This window comes from Protopterus annectens, chromosome 3.part1 (assembly GCF_019279795.1).
Source record: "Protopterus annectens isolate FY-2018-M chromosome 3.part1, PAN1.0, whole genome shotgun sequence".
Classification (NCBI taxonomy): Eukaryota; Metazoa; Chordata; order Ceratodontiformes; family Protopteridae; genus Protopterus; species Protopterus annectens.
In genome coordinates this window covers 1321846000-1321856491 of record NC_056732.1, presented here as the reverse complement: position 1 = coordinate 1321856491, position 10492 = coordinate 1321846000, and the positions used below count along the sequence as shown (strand labels likewise).

Here is a 10492-nt window from a genome sequence, read left to right as displayed (position 1 = left end):
GTCTATGCTGTCTCCCTCACATGCCAGTATATCTGACACTGAGAAGGTTTTCAACACAATCACTACACCTCAAACTCCACCCACACCTACATAACACACACCCACACATGCGGAGGTTCTCAACAAAACATACCCAAAGAAAGGAGACCTCCAAGGCAAAAACATACGTGAACTCCACAACCCTTCACACTACATACCATGCATAGTCCACACACCTCTGCCTCACAGCCACTAAGGCTTAACCATAAACCCAACCTATTAGTCATAGGAGACTCCATTTTGAGACATACAGCTGTGCCTCTCACCAGGCTGGATAAGGAGAGAGTCATGGTTAGTTGTTTGTCAGGTGCCAGAATCCAGCATATCACAGACAAACTCAAGTCTCTCAACAACAGGTACTGTTATGACTTTGTCATAGTTCATGTTGGCATGAATGACTTGAGACATACCTACCTTGGCTATGAGACATGATTGAGCTCACTGAATATATGTCCCAGGCAAGTATGCCCCATAACCTTAAGAAGTATTCTACCGTCACCCAGAATGGGAACATATGGTCAATAGACCACAATGCATTGCCAGAGATGGCCTGCATCTGTCTCACCTGGGCTTTAGGCTTCTAGCAAAGGCTCTTTGCTCCCCGATAGTGCCTTTTTTAGGAAAAGTGATAAGGTCAAAACTACTAATGTAAAAAAGTCAACAAAATGCAAATTAAAGGTCATGCTGCTAAACACTAGGAGTCTAAACATGACATTGCACTCATTGCAAGCATTCTTAACCCTGGAAGATGCTGACATTTGCACAGTCACAGAAACCTGGTTCAAAGCTACTGAGCGTACCCAACCTTACCTAGTTACTCATCCTATCATACATTCAGACCCCAAACTGTGGATAACAAAGACAAAGGAGGTGGAGTTTCAATATATATTCAAGGCATACACACCTCCAGGCTAGCCAAACAGTATGATGCACATCAGACACTCCAGGTGCAGTTAACCAGTGACAACACCCCTATTCAAATCATAGCTAGCTACAGGCCCCCAAATTTGACTCAAGATGTCCACTCAGCCTGTCCGGACCTCTTCATATCTATCAAGATTAAACCCTTTACCCTGATCCTGGGCAACGTTAACTACCCAAACATAGATTGGGAGAACTCATGCCAGAACACAAATGCCCAGAGATTCCTCAATTTTGTCAGTGCAAATGCCGTGGAACAGTTAGTCAATACCCCCACAAGAGGTGATAATATCTTGGACTTGGTATTAACCAACATGAGTAAGCACTGCGGCATCCCTACAGTATCATCCTCTCTGGTAAGATCCAACCATAAAGCGGTCACTTTCAAAGTCACCATCTCCCCGACCCCCCCTCCAGCTATGGTCAAACAAAAAACTTCTCCAAAGGTGATTACAGCCTCCTGAGGCATAGTATAAACAGCTTCACAGCCCCCTCCCCCTCTGTAGGAACTGGCACCAATGTCCAAATCTACACCAAAGTACTATATGAGCATTTGTGTAGAGGCATGGAATCAGGAATACCCGACAGGATGAAATCATCCTCCACAAGGAAGAGTAAACCTGTCTGGTGGACATCTGCAATAAATAAATTCTATAACAAAAGGAAAAATTATTGTCTAGCACAAAGACGTAGCAGGTTCCCAACTGGAAGCAATCTCTCCTTAGCCTGAACAAGAAAATAAGAGCACTAGTGAAATCCTCCAAAGCAAACTTTGAGTCCAAATTGACTACATCTTGTAGAGACAATCATAAGGCCTTTTTCACATACGTCTACAGTTTCAAAGGAAGCACCCAGATCTGCTCAGAACTGGTGGCCAAGGACACCACATACACAAATGCCGTAGATAAAGCCAACCTGCTGGCTGACAGATTCAGCAAAAACGTCACCCCTCTGTCCCCTATCAGTAAATCGGGACATCCCCAGTACCTACTCCCCTCCCGTTATCTCTAGGGAAGTGCTCTCTCAAAGGCAAAATAATACAGCCTCCATGGAACCCAATAACATCCTAGGCTGCATCCTTGTAGCACCATTAGGTGCCTTATTCAACCAAAGCCTGAATACTGGCTTCATCCCAGCTGAGTGGAGGACAACCACTGTCATCCCTTTACACAAAGGTGGAGTGTCCACCGATCTGGGAAACTATAGACTCATCGTCCTAACTAGCCTGATTTGCATGGCCATAGAAGAGATTATCATAGACCTCATTAACAAGGACAATGACAACCACCAAACACTCGATCTCACACAGTTTGGCTGTGTTAAGGGAGGTCACATCTGTTAAATTTGGTCATCTTCTTTGAGACAGTCACCAAAGCTATGGATGAGGGGAAGACAGTGCAAATTGCCTACCTTGACCTGGCCAAAGCCTTCGACACTATTCCCCATTTAGTCATAATAGATAAACTCTCTCAACTAGGCATCAATCCATATGTTACCTGATGGGTAGCAAACTGGCTCACTGAGAGAACTCACCTAGTCAAAATAGGGGAAGCCACCTCAAGCAGTAGACCCGTAACGAGTGGCATACCCCAGGAATCGGTCTTTTGGCCTCTGTTATGTGTAATATACTTTTCTGAGGTGCAGGCCAAAGCCAGTGAGCTATGGCAGACCAAGTTTGCAGATGACTGCAAGCTGGCTGCTGTCATCAATTCCCCTAGTGATGTGGACATCCTCCAAGAGGATCTCACTCAAACAAATGACTGGTGCCAGAAAGATGGCCTCAAGCTGAATATCGAAAAATGCATCATCATATCTCTTTGCAAAGAGTGATATCCCCACAAAGTATCACATTAATTACAACATCCTAAGCATGCAATCAGTCATGAGGGATTTGGACATCCAGGTTGCTAGCAACCTGACTTTTGACCACCATGTTGCTTCCATTGTACAGAAAGCTTTCTACATGGTACAACTCATAAGTAAGGGTATCTCATCCAGGGACAAGGAGGTCATAACATCCCTGTATTCTTCCCTTATTAGGTCCATTATTGAGTACAACTCCCCTTTTGGCATGTACCTCATGCAACAGCTGGAAAGAACACAGAGGTTCCTCACCAGGAGAATCCAGGGCCTCAAACATCTTCCCTACACAGATAGGTTAAAAGCCCTGTCCCTCTACGCAGTTTCATACAGAATCCTCAGAGGTGACCTCTGTCTGGCATACAAAGCAATCTCAGACCCCACCTTGATGGGACTGCTGCATACCCACAAGTCAAGCTCCACTCGAGTAACTCACACACATTACTTCAACCTGGTCCGTGACATCAGTAGGACTTGTTGATGCGACAGATTTGTGTCCCAGAGACTCCCCCATCTATGGAATAGATTCCCTCTTCACATCAAGCAGAGTACCTCATTATCCCTTTTTAAGCACAACCTGGATAACTGGTTGGGGAACAGAAAATACACCCCTGGGATTCCACCTGTGTGCCTGCTGGACACATTGGGTGCTGACTTGCCTAAACATGGGCTAAACTCTTAGCTAGGCTTATAAGGGCCTCAGGGCCAACAGCCTAGTAACTTCCTAGAATTCTATTAGGGAACTTACTACTAGGCCAAAGTCACTATAAATTAATTCCAAAGCTAAGCCTTTAACTTTTTCATTCATCCTATTACAGCCAGAACCAAATACCTGCTAGTCAATATAACTTGATGGCACCACCTATAATACAGCATTCCTCTAAATATGAATAGTACCTCATCTTAAGTGTCATTTTTATTGGACATAGCTCTTGAAAAGTACCTTCAAAAGATGAATCATATACAGTATAGTGCAATCATTTCAATTTATAAATTGAATATATATGTTTTATTTATCATGGAACAAGAAAAATAAATTATACATATCAAGTCAACATTTCACACAGAACCGGTCTTTTCTTTTTTAAAAATCATAGCAAATGATAAGTTGCACTTGAAGAACAAAGGCATGCAAATGAACTCTAAAACTGCAGTATTCACTGTGCTGAAAAGTTCTTTTAGCCTGTATACAGTAAAAGTCATCAGCCAACATAGACTCTTCACAATGGATTTTTCCCCATCTGAATTTAAATATCTACTTTTAAAGTTTGAAGTTTCAAAACTTTGAACATCAAAAGGCTGAGACCAGAAGATTGAAGTTTTGAAACTTTGAAAGCTAAATAAAAAAAAAGAATAAAAAAAAAAAAAAATCTCTTTATGTTTTTGCAGTGTGGGGCACGCTCTCCTGCATCCACCACACCTCCTGCTAAATAAATACAACTCTGAGATTGCACTACAGTGAAGAAAACGGTAAATATACTATTCCGCACTGTACGGCTAACTCCATTTAGAACATTTGAAGTTTCAAAACTTCAATCTTCTGGTTTTGGCCTTTTAATGAATATCAATAATCAAGTTGATGAAGAATTCAGAGTCATAGAGAAATGATGATAGACAGCACAGTCAGAATTTATGGAAACTTCTTTAAGACAGGTAGCACAGTCAGAGTTTATGGAAATTCCCTACGACATACCTTTAAATTCAGATTCCCTTCAAAAGTGCAAAGTTTTAAAACTTTGAACTTTAAAGTGGACTCGTCCCTCAAACACTTTTATATGCCTTTGCCAAATCTACATTTTCTCCTCTTCATAGAAAAATACATTCAAAATAGCAGAATATAGTAATTTAAATCTTAAGTTTTAAGGGAACACATGACTTGAATAAAATCTTTGCAGCAGTTCACAGGTTCATAGGCGTTTACTAGGCTAATGACCACAAGGACCTTTTTAAGCCTAACCATGCATTCCAAATCTCTGACAAGTTCTTGTACCCTTGATAAGTATAAATAGAGGTTTGGGAGATAACCATTTACAGGCTGCCTCTGTCCATTAGAGACATAGTTAGATACATAGTTGCTGAACCAGGTCCTGTTCCCCATACAATTGTCCAAGTTACACTTAAATTGGGTTAGGGAGGAACTCTGCTTCACATGAATGGGGAACCTGTTCCAGAGAAGTGGTAGACTCTGGAATACATACCTGTTTCTCCAGCAGGTACTATTTATATCACAGGCAAGGTTTATATCTTTAGAATGGGTAATTCTGGTGCTGTTTATTTTGTGGTTATGCAGGAGATCCATCAAAGTGGGATCTGATAATGCCTTGAATGCCAGGAATATATCACTCAACAGTCTGTAGGAAACATAATACAGGATTAGAACCCTGAAACAGTCTGCATCAGATGTGTTACTTATGTCCTGTATTATTTTTTAGTGAAGAACTTCTGTGGACATTCCAGTTGTTGAATATGCTTGATTAGGTATATACCACAGACAGCATTATACACAATGATAGGTCTGATGAATGCTGAATACAGTGAAACAATGACTTCCTTGGATCTAGAGGCCACACCTTTGTTTATAAGTTGCACAATATAGAATATTTCCTCACTACTATAGACATGTGATAGTCAAAGGCTAGATTACTGTCTATGTGTGCCCCCAAGTCCCTGACTACTGGGTCAACTGTTAGGGGTGTGTTGTCAATATGATAGTTACCAGGGGTTGATGACTTTCCAAAGCATACTATTATGCATTTCTTGGCATTTAGTTTTAGTCTGTGGCTCTGAGATCAGCTACTTGTCTGTGCCAGCCCTTCCTGGAGAACATTTGTGTCAGTGGGGGATTCAATGATAGATCCTAATTTGCAATAATCTGCAGATTTAATCAGCCAGAGGCTATTGGCATTGGCATTGACTTCAAAGAAGTAAATGCCAAAAAGGAGCGGTCCTAGGACCAATACCCGAGGGACTCCATTTGTGACTGTCATCTTTGTCGAGGTGGACTCCCCAATTATAACTTCCTAGGTGCTGTCTGTGATCCAGCTGGTTATCCACTGAGTGATATAAGGATTTGACCTAAGCTCTTGTTTGTCAACAATGCCGGAGTCAGTATTGTGTTAAATTCTTTGGCCAGGTCAAGGTACGAAGTGTAAACCATTTTGCCCTCATCCATTGCTTTGGTGACCTACTTAAAAAAATCGACCAGGTTGAGTAAGCATGACCTGCCCTTGGCAAAGCCAAACTGGATTAGGTCCAGTGTCTAGAGATTTCTTATGTTATTATTGATCATTTCCATGATAATTCTTTCCATGGCTTTGCATATGAGACTAGTGTGACTTATGAGTCTGGTGTTTCCAGGGTCTGTAGGTGACCTACAATTGTGCAGAATGATGACTGTTGCTGTTCTCCATTCATGAGGCACAAAGCCTGATTGAAGGCTACAGTTAAACAGCAATTGCAGAGAGTCTGATAGGCTATGTTTCATGCTATTTAGGAGACGTACTGGGAAATTTTCTGGGCCCATTGATGCAGCATTCCTGCCCTGAGACAGAGCATTAAGGACCTGTTCCCTAGTGATAGCAGGGGGGAATTATATTTGATTGCATTTTCTGAAGAAAGATTGAGGGAGAGAGAGGAGTAAAATTGGAGCTGAATTTGTTGGCCAGTAGGTTTGCTATATCTTCTGGGTCAGTATAGGTGGCTCCATTAAAAATGAGCTCTGCACACAATTGTGTATTGCCTTTGAGGTTGTGGACATAACTAAAGAATGCATTATGGTTGCCCTTGGCCTGGGAGGTCAAATTTACTTCAAATTTGGCTTTGGTACACCTTATTTGTCCTCTGAGTTGTTTGTTTAGTTTATTGAGAGTGCTTTTATCCTGATGGGAGCTGCACCTCATAATTTTTGCTATGATTGTATTTTTTCTGTTATATAACCTACTGATGTTGTGATTCCACCAGGGTGATTTGTTTTTCTGAGTTACTTCTGTACTTCTTCCTGGTGGGCACAGCTGCCTCTGTGAAGCTTTAATGGGTCTATGTCAAATAAACGAATGCTTGAAATATCAAACGTCATATGGTTGAGACCATATGATCGACATTTCAAGTGTTCGAAGGTTGACTTTAATGGTGCCATACGGTGCAGAATGGGAGAATTTCCCATTTCTGCACTGAAATTCGGTCTCGGAGTTGGTATATTTAAGTAGGGGGGGTGTGAGGGGTGCAGGCATGCTTACCCCCCTGCTCGCACCGTTACGGTATGTTTTTCTTTCTTTTTCTTTTTTTAATTATATATTCAAACTTTCAAATATCGACAATATGGTCTCGAACATATAGCATTCGACATTTTGAAAGTTCGAATATATAACATAGACCCCTATTAACATGTTTCTATAGGGTTTCTGTGAGCAGCTTCATGTAGGCAGCAGTGTTCTCAGGGTTTATGGGGGCTTGAAAATTTGCCAGGTTATTATTTAAAAGAAGGAAGTTAGCCTTAGAGTAGTTTCTGAATATTTCAGGGTTAGCTGGGGTTCCAATGTTTATTTTTATTTCATAAGAGACCATTTTGTGGTCTGACCTTATCAGAGAAGACATTATACTATGGAGTGTGCAGCATTCTCCCATATTAGTGAGGACCAGAGTTAATATGGTAGCACAGTGGTTGGTGTATTGACGATCTGGTCCAGGGAGTTTGAGTTTACAAAATCCAGGAATGTCTCTTCCTGTACATTTGGTGTTGCATATGATTTCCAGTTAATAGTGGGATAATTAAAGTTGACATGAGTATGACATTGGGTTAGATGGTGAGTATTTCCACTAAGTGTAAATGCATGGTATGGGTTTCCTGGATCATAGAGGGGGGACCTATAGCGTGCAAGGAAGTGGTATCAGATTTTGCCTAAGGTGCTTTAAATGTGGAGAAGCTCAAGTGCATTGTCCTGTTTGACCAGCTTTGAGGTATATTTATTTTTGATGTAAGTCAAGACACCTCCACCTTTAGTCTCTGTATAGTAGCTGGTCTAAATGTGTGGAAGGCATTATATCCTTGCACTATTGGTGTGCTTTCCATTGCTTTAAACCATGTGTCATTACTGCACAGACATTACCATTCCCAAGGGTGAATAGAGCTTCTAGGGAATGGAGTTTTTTTTTAGACTCCTAGCATTGAACAGTAACACCTTTTGATTGTCTTGATTTTGATTTGATATGTCAGAAGTACTTTCAGTTTGGCATTGCCTAAACAGGCACTATGTGGGATGACAATGTTTTAGCTAATATTCAAAAGCCTAGAGGGAAGACGGGCAGACTATCCCTGGCAAAGTAGCATGATCTGTTGACCACCTCCTTCAATGCTGACAAATATTGCTCCCCCAAGAAGGGCACCAGAAACTAAGCTGACTATTAAAGTCAGTCATCTTTTGTTCATACTGTGGCATCATGCTTGGAGAAGATAAAATGCTGCACAATGCTATACTCCTACCAGCCTGGGACACATACTCTGAGAGCCCCATATAGTCTAGGGAGGTACATCTCAGGTCATTGACACTCATATGGACTATGACTGTGTCATACTGATACATGTGGTCCAAAGACCTGAGTGCATATGTAATGTGGTGGATGCTGGCCCCTGATAAGCAATCCACCATGACATTCTCCTTAGCCTGGTGAGAGGGACATCAGTGTGTCTCACAATGGAGTCTCCAATGACCAGAATCCTGGATTGTATAGTGGCATGCCTTATGGGCTTAGAAGTAGAGGATCTATGAAATGTGTCTGTATGTGTTTATGTGGGTGTTGTTTTGAAAGAGTTCATTCAGGGCTGCTAAGGGTTTTTGGTATGTGTACTTCATCGGGGAGGTCTTTGGGGTTTATTAAAGTTACATTTAAGTGCCTCAGTATATGTGGGTTTATGAGTTTGCTTTGAATTGTGTGTGATGGGTGCAGCGTGTGTTCTACTAACAACCTTATTGACATTAGGAGTGTTTTTATGTGAGAGCTTTGCCTCCAGTGGCATTGTGTAAATACATCTTTCAAATACTGTATCAGTTTGTTTGAGAATTAACTGGTTGTCAGTAAACGTGAGACAATTTCTGCATTGCCTCAGGATGACCATATTCACTAAGTTGGTAACAGAGATAGTGGGAAAGTTCACATCCATGGCAAAAGACCCTTTTTATTGAGGGGACAGTTGGAGTGAGAATATAAAGTAATGTTAGGAGTATCTGGTTTGCAACTCTGGGGGGCAGTGCTTGTCACTGCAACCTACTTGTGCTGTGTGTAACTAGGTATTGGTGAAACTTCAATGATGCTTTTCCAGGAAAAATGTCTGCTTCCATACAGGGCTCTGCCAACCACTTGAGGGGAAACTAATAAGTTGACCCTGATGATTTCTGGATGAAGTTTTTAGGCAGATATTTTGAAGTTAGGTTAGACACCAGGAAATCAAGCAGTATTTACTACAAAGAAAGAATTAGCTTGTCAAGAATGGTGAAAGGAAGGGAGTCATGTGAATGGCTACTGCCTGGCTACTACTAGTGCTGGTCTTACTACAACTTCATGCTGCTGGGATACAATGCTCCTTTGCTTCTTCTCTCACCAGAGGCAAAAGGGTATCACCAATCCCAAGATAAGAAGCAGGCCACAGGCTCTTTGATTATCCACAGTCTTGTCCCAGATGATGCAAGGATGACCTGTAGGCTTGTTGTAGCCTTTTCCTGGTAGACACCTTTAATAGCAACTAGACCAATCAGGAAGGTCAAACACAGGCACTCACTGCTCAATCAGAAACAGCATTGAATGAATGCACTCTGCTTCTCCTCTCACCAGTAACAAAATATAGCAACATATTCCAAGCTGGTGCTTATGAGGTAGTTATTAGGCTTTCCAGTGATCAGCAGTCTCCAGGAAGTAATGCCCCTATGTCCCTTCTCTCACCAGGTACAGAACAGAAACACTAATCCCAAAACAACTACTGAAAGGTCGAATGCAGGATCTCTAGTTGTTGGTAGTCTTGGAATAGATGTTGCAGATTTTAAAGGTAAGATGGAAAAAAAATGATAAGATCTGCAGTGTGTGCTAAACAGTTAGATATGAATGAGGGGGTAACTTAAGGTTTAGCTATCTAAGTGGAGAGCCATTAATTTTAAAAGAGCAAAATAATGTGGAAAGTGGTGGCCACTTTCTATTCAATGTAATGTAATCGACAGGATTCGAACCTGTGCGGGGAAACCCCAGTGGATTTCAAGTCCATTGCCTTAACCACTCGGCCACGATTCTGGCTGAATAGAATACAGTGGGATGGCCAATAAGTTTAAATAGCTGAAGAAGAGTGATTTCACAAAATGATAATTTTGTGCTTATGCATAACAGTCAAAGAAAGAGGAGAGGGAAGGAGATATGTTGTCCAATTTAGTTAAGGGGCAGACAACTAGAAAGAAAGTTGAGTTTAAAAATACAACAGCAGCAGGACTAGAGGGTGGGGAAAAATATTTTCTGTGTTACTCAAAAAATACACAGATGTGGTCTCTTTCCTGGTTTAAATATGGAATTAAAAGCAGAATAAAAGTAAACCACACTGTAAAGAAAATAACACACAATATACAAAACAGAAGAAGGCAATAAAGCAATACAAAATACAAGAAAGCAAAAACAAACTAACCTTTCCCTCACAGTA

The 10492-nt window shown here is 41.3% G+C and overlaps 1 non-coding gene across 1 annotated transcript; it reads right to left on the bottom strand.

Moving 5' to 3' along the window:
* Window positions 1-10013: 10013 nt before the first annotated feature.
* TRNAS-UGA lies at window positions 10014-10094 on the bottom strand. The gene has a single exon. It is a non-coding gene; the product is annotated as a tRNA-Ser (tRNA).
* Window positions 10095-10492: the final 398 nt, after the last annotated feature.